At 39.2% G+C, this 12,119-nt stretch overlaps 1 protein-coding gene across 2 annotated transcripts in view; it reads left to right on the top strand.

The window, feature by feature from the left end:
• The first annotated feature begins 10,286 nt into the window (after window positions 1-10,286).
• Window positions 10,287-12,119, top strand: part of LOC307031345 (uncharacterized protein) — a 113,224-nt gene continuing 111,391 nt past the window's right edge. For both annotated transcript variants that reach the window (XM_079668376.1, XM_079668377.1), the window contains exon 1: window positions 10,287-10,793. The gene's annotated coding sequence lies outside the window, so the exon portion shown is untranslated. The remainder of the gene's footprint in view (window positions 10,794-12,119) is intronic.

Raw genomic sequence — 12,119 nt, forward strand, 5'->3', positions numbered from 1 at the left:
CTGAAAGGAAAACCCCCCGCATGACTTGATACGCCCCCTTGATAAATACATTTAATTATAATGAAACCAGCTGCAATGGGTTCATGGACCCACCAGGTGATTAAAAAGCTGCTACACTGGAACTTTTGTGAAATAAAAAATAAACAGCTGATAGATCTACAGGTATCTGATATAGCGGATGTTTGTTAAGATCCATATGTCATGGATAGGATCATATTCTGTGCTAAATAAGAGAGATGTAATCATTTACACAATATCACCATGTTTTTATTGAACAAAATAATGTTGTTTAATCCACGTTGTCGTAAGTACAAAACCATCGCTATGTTTTTTCATCAGGAAATGCAGACCGGCTCATACAACCGATTTTTAATCATCATCCTCACGACCATATAATGTATCATATGTTCGCCGAATTGACATGAAAGCACTAATAAATGTAGTTTAATCCACGTGAGTTTACAACTAAAAAAATAATCGGTTTGTTTTTATATCACATCCGACGGGAGGAAATGCAGCACTACCGATTTTTAATCCTATTTTAATCATCATCTTCACCACGATCATTGATGTTTATTTTCGCCGAATTGACATGAAAGCACTGACAAATATGAATATACTGTAGTCAACTTCATTAAAATGTTATTAACTTGCCCAAACTCAGTAATTCACTAAAAATAGGTTTATTTTTAATGAAGCCTCGTCATCTCACCATGGGCAAAGGGCTATAATATTATACTATTGTTAATAGTTTACTGTATTATTAGTGTTTAATATTACTGCTATAACAATCACACATTGAGTTAATTGTTGTGCAATGTTAAAATCAGACCGTTTTAAAAAAACAATTGTCTGAATCAAACAACAGCTCCTAGGTGATCAGCTGTGTGTTTACCAGAAGTGGGAGTAAGTCCTACATGTGCAAGTCATGAGCAAGTCTCAAGTGTTGACCTACAAGTATCAAGCAAGTCCCAAGTCACTGTGGTGAGAGTCAAGCAAGTCAAGTCAAGTCATTGCTCAGGTCAAGCAAGTCAAGTCTGAAGTATTATTTGAATTATTTGAAGGATTAAAGTAACGTGTTATGGCAGCAAAGTTCAATCTGGTATATTCATTTTAATGTCACCTTATATAGAATGTGTGTTAAACTTGTGATTTCTGCATTGAGTGACTTCTGCCTAGCAGATACCAAGAAGAGGCCCCTAGGGTATCTCTGTTAATTATCAATAGTCCTTGCAATTAACAGGGGAATTCCCAGATACATTTTCAGATAATCCAGTTAAAGTCCTGTTAATTAGTGGTTCATGTCCAGCATGCATTAGTTAAGAAACGATAAGGGTGTGTGGTTTGTTTGATTTCTTTGTTTTGTTCTTTTGTGTGTGGGTACTGAATTGCTACAACATTTGTGCAGTGGTTAGCTAAAACATGTTTTATTACTCTGTATGAACAGAGAGCAGTTCTGTATTCCAGTAGATTGGAAGAGCTGAGGGAGGAGACATTCTTCTTAAGATTTTCAGCATGTCAATTATCAGGGAAATCTACTTGTTTTAAATAGATTTTTGTTGTTAATTCCATCCATCCATCCATCCATCTTCTCCCGCTTATCCGTGGTCGGGTCGCGGAGGTAGCAGTTCCAGCAGAGAGCCCCAAACTTTCTTTTCCCTGGCCACATCAACCAGCTCTGACTGGGGGATCCCAAGGCGCTCCCAGGCCAGAGAAGAGATATAATCCCTCCATCTGGTTCTAGGTCTACCCCTTGGTCTCTTCCCAGCTGGACGTGCCTGGAACACCTCCCTAGGGAGGCGCCCAGGTGGCATCCTAACTAGGTGCCCGAACCACCTCAACTGGCTCCTTTCGACGCGAAGGAGGAGCGGTTCAACTCCGAGTCCCTCCCGGATGACCGAACTTCTCACCTTATCCCTAAGGGAGACACCAGCCACCCTGCGGAGAAAACCCATCTCGGCCGCTTGTACCCGCGATCTCGTTCTTTCGGTCATGACCCATCCTTCATGACCATAGGTGAGGGTAGGAACGAAAATGGCCCGGTAGACAGAGAGCTTTGCCTTCTGGCTCAGCTCCCTTTTCGTCACAACGGTGCGGTAAAGAGACTGCAGTACCGCTCCCGCTGCTCCGATTCTCCGACCCATCTCACGCTCCATTGTTCCCTCACTCGAGAACAAGACCCCGAGATACTTGAACTCCTTCACTTGTTGTTAATTACTTTGTATTAATAATAACAGTATGTGTAAAGGAAGCTGGAAATATGCAATGTGAAACCTTTTATTTGAAGTAAAGATGTGAACAATAGCTCAAAAGGCTGGAAAGGCTGCAGGACAAATGAGTGTGTTCTCTATACTGGGCCTGTGTGAAGTTTGACTATTTGAAAAGCATCTCTAATACTGCTTAAGAGCATAGGTAATGTGTTCCTCGTTATTATTGATATGAAAGTAATTTACATGTATTACATATATTTAGCCAACTATAACAACTATATCTTAAAACATACTTTTAACTTGTGTGTGGTAACCTGAGGGGGGAAGATGGCCACAGAGACAAAGAGCCATAAAGGGGATGTGTGTGTGCTGGCTGCAAGATGTGAAATAAGATAAGGAAACTTGTTGTTTAGAGCAGGTTCGTTCCAGACACCAAAAGGTATCTGGTTTTCGTCAAACTGAAAGAGAATTTTTGTTTCCGGGTTTCTTCTGCTGTGTCGCGCTGATTGGGTACGACAGGCCATGTGTTGGTCTCTCCTAATAAGATGACCTCTGGGGAAAGTATTCACACACTTCCTCCTGTGTTTTTAGTATGAAAGCCTGTTTTTTCCTTTGGGTCGCTCTTCTTTTCTTCATGCTGGCCAAGGTTGTAAGACCTCTCCCAGCGAGAGGACCAGAGCAGGGGCACCCCTTTTGAATTGTTTTGTGATGTATTGTATGTTCTACCATTAAAGCAGATTATTGTTTAACCCTTATCCTGGTGCTTTGACTTTTCCTTCTTTTAAAACAAACTCATAGAGGAACGGCGCGGAGCAGAGGTTCTGCCCCAACAAGTCATACAAAATTCTGATGAATAAGCCCAGTTTCCGCATTTAAATCAGTTAAAAGACAGTGGTTATGAAAATGGATTCAACCCACACTATGATCTTCATTACATACACAGTTAATCATTTGAAATCTAATTTAGACCGATGACAATCATATTAGATTAATATTAACCCTAGAACTGCACACTCTAAAAACGAATTCAGGCGACCTTTCAACTCCACTTAATTAAATGCATGGTTGCAAGATAAAAATGTGAGTAAATTGGTTTAGATAAACATTTTAAGTTGCAAACATTAATTTATAAGTTGTGTTGACGTAATAATGTTGGTTATTACATCAACTTAATATTGTGTGTAATTTGAACTCTGATTTCTGCGTTAATTTACTTAAAACAAAATTCAAGTTGTAGCAAGTAATGCAATTGGCTTGATAACTTAATTGTTCTACACCTTGAGTTAAGGATGTCAAGTCCACTCCCACTTAACATGCCTGGACAAGTTCCGACAGTTAAGACAAATAGAAATATACAAAGGACATTTTAATGTGAGTGTCATCTTTTGTCATTCAAATACAGTAGATAGCCTTGTAGTTGCACTGTATAGGCAAATTGCTGTTTGATATAAATTAGCAGCCTTTGAACTGTGAATAGTTATGTGAGAGAAGTAGTAGGGGCTACTGTGAGAGTAAAAATACTTTGGTTACTATTGTGATATCGCTTTTTATTAAAAATGAATCTCGGTGAAGCAGATCAAGGACATGCATCTTGAGGTAGGATCGTTATTTAGAGTTGTCATTGAAATGCAAGTTGTTGGCAGTCACCCATTCAGAACATATTAATTTAGGACATTTCTCTTTTTTTCCTTTTTCAAAAATAGCACAATACAATTGAAGTATGCAGAGAGCTATAGCCATCCGCTGCCTTGTCGTGTAACTTGGAGAAAAGGAAGAGGACCTTTTCAAGGAGTTTAGTGATGGAATAAAAAATCTTGAAATAAAATCAAATCCATACACAGTGTAAAAACACAGGACAAAAGCACTGCTCTCTGTCAGTTACATTTTGAAGCATATTGCACTTTTGGCCACACCCCAATCAATAATATCTTCGCAACGTTAAGCATGGATAGGTGTTGACAGCAATGGCATGGGAAAAGGATTGCGTACAATTTGAAAAGTGGCTTCTGCTCTTCACTTAACCAGTTCAAATATTGTATGGAACCTGCAAAAAAGATGAGAAGATACACTAAAACTTCCACGGTTGAGATTGACAAAATCTGTCCACATGCATTTAAACACTAGGCAAAGTACTCAAAACCACCTCTGTGTGTCTTCAGGACCTTATGCGCAAACCTATTATTCAATGTGCTTCAAAAGGACATGAATATCACCATCATCAGTGACCGGTCCACCCCAGGATCTGACCATACGATGGCAACCATCGTGGTCGAGGGAAACAAATGAATGAACAAGCATTCTGCGTTAAATGTGTGCATACTGTTTGAAATAATGATTGTCGGCAGTGTAAACATATTTGTTACATCTTTTGTAAAATTGATGTGTGTGATCTGCAGATTGGTGGCCATTGAGAGTTTGTTTCTGTAGTTTTACAAAAACTTTACAGATTTTACATATTTGGCACTGGTTTGAAATATGCAAAGGCCTCTAACTTCGTTGTGATGGCAGCATTTATTTGCTGTGTCCCCATTTGCCATGGTAATATGTCTAATGTGTTTGTTTATTATTTGTTGGGCAATTTAAATTTGTGTTATCCATCTTTTTTTTCAAGATTTAAATGAAGCTCAGCACAAGTTATTTCAGGAAGACTGGTATACATTCACTCCGCAGATGCTTATAATCAGCTTATCACAGGCGTTCTCTTTAACCTATTACATTTCACCTCATTCTCCAGCAGCCAATCAACGTGCTGCAGCCAAACTATAAAATGGTTCTCCTCTCTCCTGCAGTCAGCTGTGATTTCAGGTGTTCATGCACCTTATCATATGGTGTCAATAAATGTTCAAACAAAATGAATTCTCTCCTGATTGAAATAAACAACTGCAGTTCAAAATAAAAAGTGAATTGCCTAATATTTTTGTTGTGGAATCAATTAATTTCTTTCTTTAAAAGGCAAAAACATGAAAAAGCTAAGAAAAAAAAATATTGAATACAATATATTTGGAGCAACTTAATTTATAAATGGTTGTCAACTTAAAAACGTGTGTTCACAATGATGGTAATTAAGTACATACAACTTAAAATTCCTTTTAAATCATACGGTAAAACAAGTTGGAGCAACTCGATTTTTGGAGTAATGAACCTAAAAACTTGTATCCCGAATGAGGGTAATTAAGTACATACAACTTAAAATTCCTTTTAAATCATGTGGTAAAACTAGTCGGAACAACTTAAAGGCCCAGTGAAGTGCATGTTTTTGCACCAAAATGAAATGGCAGTTTCATTCCTTACATATCATTGTGCCTGTTCATGGCTAAAATAATTTTTAATAATTCATAATTAATGAATTAATGAATGATTAATTTTGCCGTCTGAGCCTAACGGAAGTTGCAGACGATAGTGGCTGTGACGTCACAAGATGTACCCAGTTGCGATTGTAAACATGGCGGAGACTCTGGAAAGTGATACTAGTGTGAGAGAAATGATTGATTTGGACAGCTTTTCGGACAGGATAGATGAGGAAAGTGATCAATCTGGTGCACTTTGAGGGCAACATTAAGAGATTTATTGATACAGCTCTCAACACTCATATGAAACATATATTTCAATAATCAAAAAACATTGGAATGATTTCTTAACCTATTTTATACAACTAATATTACATAGATGGAAATATTTGTTTACATAGATGACCAAACCCACTGAGATAACTTAGGCTACAGTTTACCTCCCTGAGCTGACGTTATCTCTCTCAGTCCCACAGGAGAGCACTCTCCCTCTCCTTATTGTTGAAACAGCTAATCTCCGTTAGCTCCGAGCTAGCACCAGATGCTAACAACAACCCTGTAACTCTGTCAGTCTCTCTTTCTCTCTCTCTCGAATCGACCACTGGCCTTTATTTATCATGATCAATCAAATAATCTACGAAGCAATGACACCAGCCAGGCTCACCTTCATCTTTTGGGAACAGAAACATCGCCACTTCGGCAGACTTGACATTACTACAGCCAGCGGCAATGCATCGTTTCCCCTGTGTTTTTCATCCCTCTTTCTTCACTGTCGCCTCCATTGTCAGGTTTTCTCGATTGGCAATCACTTCCAGTCGACTCCGACACACTTTCCAGGAAAATACTAGCTCAAAAACGTTGAGAAATTCGACTTTGAAAAAGAGAAAAAACGAACGGTGGTGAATGTAAACAGTGCAGCGGCGTCCATCTCGTGACGTCACGCAGTAGATCGCAAGCCACGCCCACGAAGGCGAAAGGTCGACAGCAGATTTCCCCGGAAAATTCAAAACTCGTCAAATTTGTTGCTATTCCAACATCTTTTGATATGGGTTCCAATGGACAATTTTGGTCATTACTATACGTATTAGCATAACAGATCATGCACAGGTGCACACTTCACTGGGCCTTTAATCTTTTGAGTAATCAACTTCAAAACTTGTGTTTATGCTACCAATTACAGATGGAGCACTGAATTTCGGACTCCAGCTTACAGTTTCCTGCCTACGGCCTGCCAAAGACCAGTATAGAGGAATGTTAAGCCCTCCCACTATTTTCCAAGAGGGCGTTGCCAGATTTTCAATTTCAGGTTTTAACCAGGAGATGGCGCTTCATTCACAAATACAGAAAGACAAGTTTCATGGACTTTCAGTTGTGTTTTGAAGAGCATTTGAACACATCAATATTTTGGATCAACTAAAGTATATCTAATCTTGTAATTCAATAATATATAGTCTTTATATATTAAATAATCATAATTATAATGTACATTTTTACATTACACTTCTTTATTTGTTATGCTCATACTTTAACCTTTACAATCGTTTGCTTTAATATGCAGTATATTTTTGTGTTTGCTTCCTCCTGCTCCCTTTCGGACACATACTGTATGATTTATTATTATTATTAATATGAAGATATTATTAAGATAAGATAAGATGTTACTTTATTGATTGAACATTTTAGTTTAGAATGTGCTGTCCCACGGTAATTCAGAAGGCTCACAGGTCACATTCCGACCATTATTTCAAACAATAGGTGCTTTCACACCTTCTACAGTTTGATTTGTATAGAAGGAGCTCTGTCAGTTTTCGAATTACCCATTTGCTTTCGGGGAGCCCTATTTTTCAGAGCACATCCTGCTACTAAATATGTCACACGCACGCTCTGTTGACTGGCGCTGCAGCGCAGATGCGATCAATTTCTATAAAAACACTCTTCTACTAATACAGACGGTGTCACTATGCCGGCAGATGTGGCCGTTGTTGAAGCCTCTTCAGGCTCCACATCGGCAGGCCTCTCCCTCGGTGTGGAGCTGTCAAACTCGACCCTAACGCCGCTTACAGCCGGCCAACTAAAAGTTGTTTTCCGTTCACGTTGTCATTTTTAGACTTCTTCGCTTCTTTGCTTGTGAATCCAAAAGCTGTGACGCTTGGCTGTTTTCGTTTTGCCATATTTTTTTATTACACAGCCAGAGTTAAAAAAATATCAATATGAACATTTCAAATACCGCGCCGGCATCACCGCCATAACCATAGCAACGTAAGTAAGAATGCAGCGCCGCCACGTACAGATGGCAACACCCAGACATATTCACAAATATAAAACAAATATTCAGAAACTGTAATGAACAATAACTATTATTTATTTCAAGAACTGTTATTTACAGAAACTCAACATTTCTAATCTGTGTGACACAAATATGCATGATTGTTTTGGGCTCCCCCTATTTATCTCAAAGTCAGCCTTCAGGGGAGCTCCCTCCCTCTTCGAGGGAGCCAAGCTCCCCCTAGCTCCCCCCCATTTCGAACAGTGTCTGTGGCTGAATGGCCAGTGTCTGTGGCTGAATGCGGCGCATTTATCATAGGTGATCAGAGCTAACTGCCTGCCGTCAGATTTCATTTAAAAACAGATCTGATTTTAAGACTATTTCTGCGCTCATAAAGAATGATAAGAATAAGAATAATGCGTATTGAACTGGTTTCATTCATTAGTGAGTTTATTTAACACTAGAACCGCCAATCGGGTCAATTTGTGTGATGTGTGTTGTGTGTGCAATGTAACTTTTTTTCAATAAAATATTAAAGTCTCCCAGTCCGTGACTTTTCCGGAAAGTGTGTTATGTAGCACCCTATGTTGTTAAAAATTGTGTTCTAATAGCGGGATTTGAGGGGTTTAGGTAGGCCTATACAAAAACCTCTGGCGGTTCTAGTGTTAAGGTAATTAGGTACAGTAGAAGCCCTTTTTTTATCAGTAACGAATTTTGCAGTTGAACATAAAAGTCAACTTACTGAGGGTCACTTTCAATGACAGTGTTGTGTCTAATTGTAAGCTTGTCACTCAGAGTAACCTACCGTTAATTTAGCTGCTGGAGAAGAAAGATCAAGGGGGGAGGGGGGGAGAGAGCTGTGGTTGATGGGCCATTAGTTGTGTAAATAAATACACAGCTGAGAGCTGCCGTTTCATTCAGACTGTTTAAAAAACTGTAACAACGGACTATTTTTCTTAGCGGATGCATGTCAATTTAAATCAATACATACAACTATTTTTTAAATCAATAAAAACATTTTCTAAATCCATAAAAGCATTTCAATTAATATTGGGAGTCATGTCGTTACTTTGTTGAGAATGTGGCCGTGTAATAAGCGGGATAATTTGCAGCGACTTGTTCCTTATGGGGGAAATAACACCCGTCATGTGTGTGTAGAGGTGTGGGTGGTTAAAACACTTTCATGAAGTGAAGGAATTTCCTTCTATAAAACAGCTGTGGGCAGCAGTGAGTGTCACGGACATGAATTCATAGATCAAGGCAGACTGGTGCCCACACTCTCCTGTCCTGCCAGGCGACACGCCCGTTCTAAGCCGTGTCCCTCACTCCTCAAATCCCAAGCATCCCCGAAAAGTGTATTATGTTGTTACATCTCAGATGTTATGTTTCAGTTGTGCTCTGTCTATGTTCAGTGATACAAACTTGTCACCTTTCGGCGAAATTCGCCGTTTTGAATCCAAAATAAGTCGTTTGTGTGATTCATGTAGATCTGCAATACAAATATTTTTGGGGTATGGGGGGGCTGGGACCCGGAGTAATCTGCGGCCGTGAGCTGTTATGTGCCATCATGACACGCATGGTGTTCTTTTTTTTATATATTATAATGAAGTACGAGCTGTGTGCTCGAGTCTTCCTGCCTGTTGGCTCTGCTCATGGATGTATAATAAGGCTCTGCTGCTCCGTGATGAGGGTCTAGCTTCAGCAGCTACATTACCTACGGGTGCGTTCGTTAATATTAACTGTGCGTCCGTAGTCACTGTGGCACAGACTGGACCGCTGGTGAACAGCTGTTAGAACGGGCCGTTCAGGTGTTCAGAGCAGAGCTCCCTGTCGGAGCGGCAGAGCGTGATGTGAACTGAAAAGTTTTTCTGTGGCAATATTATTTAAGGAATCGTTGAGCTATTTAGCTAGCATACATTGTCACTATCTGCTAACGTTAGCTTTAGCCTTCTATTTCTAATAGTTTTTTTCATAGGCTATAAACAGAGGTGGTATAAGTATATATATATTGTACTTGAGTAAAAGTAGAAGTACTCAGATCTTGTACTTGAGTAAAAGTAGAAACACACAGATCTTGTACTAGAGTAAAAGTAGAAGTACTCAAATCTTGTACTTGAGTAAAAGTAGAAGCACACAGATCTTGTACTAGAGTAAAAGTAGAAGTACTCAAATCTTGTACTTGAGTAAAAGTAGAAGCACTCAGGTCTTGTACTTGAGTAAAAGTAGAAGCACACAGATCTTGTACTTGAGTAAAAGTAGAAGCACTCAGGTCTTGTACTTGAGTAAAAGTAGAAGCACACAGATCTTGTACTAGAGTAAAAGTAGAAGTACTCAGGTCTTGTACTTGAGTAAAAGTAGAAGTAAGGAATAATCTGTTACAGTAAAAGTCCTGCATTCAAAATGTTCCTCAAGTAAAAGTAGAAAAGTATTATCATCAAAATATATTGAAAGTAGCAAAAGTAAAAGTAGTTATTGTGCAGATTGGTCCATTTCATAATAATAGATATTAGACACTCCAGAAAAACGCGATTCTGCGATCGCAGAATTTCCCGCATAATCAGCAAAATGCCGCAGATTTTTAAAAGTCCGCATATTTATCAAAAGGCCGCATAATCCCCGCATTTTTCCACACAAAGTTGAGAAAAAAAAAAAAAGTTAACTCGTCTTGACGAGTAGTGATGATGACGCAACGTCATCAGCCCGCGCATCACAGAAGGCAAACACCGTCGTGTGAAGGTTTGGAATTCACACACCAAGATAAACAAATCGAATCCATCACATTTACCCACGAACATTTCAGCTAAAGACCGGGCAAAGCAGTACCCCAATGTCTTGCACGAAAGTGGGGGGAAACTGTTCTGTACCCCGTGCAACTGTGTGTTGGAGCATAAAAGGAAATCGACTGTGAATACCCACTTCGATTCGCTCAAACATTCAAAAATGGTTTCTGCTGCGGACAAGAAAGCCAAGCAACTCACGCTCACAGAGGCTTCAACCTCCAAAACCCTTTCAAGGGTTGCAAGAAACGAGGTGAGTAGCCAACAATATTGAAGCTGGTCAGATAACGAACGAGTAAATGAAAACAGAATGAGGAGGGTGCGTGCGTGCGTGCGTGCGTGCGTGCGTGCGTGCGTGCGTGTGTGTGTGTGTGTGTAGCTTGCTTCTAGTATGCTTGTTTATCATAGCAACTCTTTAAAAGTGCTCCCTTTCATTCAGTAGTAGCCTAGTAACAGGGTGCGGGAGAATAATCACCTTTTTTCCGCTTCCCGCATATTTCGCAACTTTCCGCATATTTCGCAACTTTCCGCATATTACGCAACTTCCCGCAATTTTCCCGCATAAAATCACATAAAAACCCCGCATTTTTATCGCATAATCAATGATTTTAGCCCGCATAATCAATGATTTTAGCCCGCATAATTAAGGATTTTGGCCCGCGTTTTTCTGGAGGGTCTAAGATATGATATGTTTTATAATGATTGATCATGAAAGTGTTCTCAAAGCTGGTAAAGGTGCAGCTAGTTTGAATGACTTTGTATACTGCAGGGTAGCTTGTGGATTTACTCCAGGTGGAACTAAAGTCTGATTTAACACTTGATTATATTTCACTTAATTAATCCAGATCTGTGAAGTAACTAAAGGTATTAAATACATGTAGTGGAGTCAAAGTACACCATGTACCTCTGAACTGTAGTGGAGTAGAAGAACAAAGTAGCAACACTTTGAAATACTTAAATAAAGTACAAGTATCTCAAAATTGTGCCCAAGTATAGTACTTGTTGAGTTTATGAACTTAGTTACTTTACACCATGGGGCTATAAAGATAAAAAGACTTAAGCCTTGCACAGAGGCACGAAAATACGTTTTCAAAATGCTCAACAGTGCTGCCAAAATTATAAACTGACTGCTCCACAATTTAAAATAAATGCTTTTATATATTTCTATTAGATGTGACTCTTTGGCGTTTCTGTTATTATTAACACTGCTGCTTTAGTTGTTCTGACTGCTAAAATCCTCTGTCATTCCGTGGGGTGGGGGAGCCGGGGGTTCGGATCCTTGTCACCTTTTTCAGACCTGATGAGTTTGCATCCCTGTATGTTAAAAAGCCTCAGTCACCTTAATTCATGTAATAAAAACATCTCAGGTCAGTAACACTCAAAGCTAAATGTGCAATACCATGTTCAGCTATCTTACTATTTATAATGTTATTGTTGTTACATCAGAAGATGTACATATTGAAATGATTTCTTAACTTACAGTAGGCTATTTTTTACAATGTGTGTTGGAAGGATTTATTAAATTACAATGAATATTGTCATTGTTGAAGGCTTTTAGAGAAGGGTGAACTATAAGCCT

The sequence above is a fragment of the Notothenia rossii genome (genome assembly GCF_949606895.1).
Source record: "Notothenia rossii genome assembly, chromosome: 3".
Classification (NCBI taxonomy): Eukaryota; Metazoa; Chordata; class Actinopteri; order Perciformes; family Nototheniidae; genus Notothenia; species Notothenia rossii.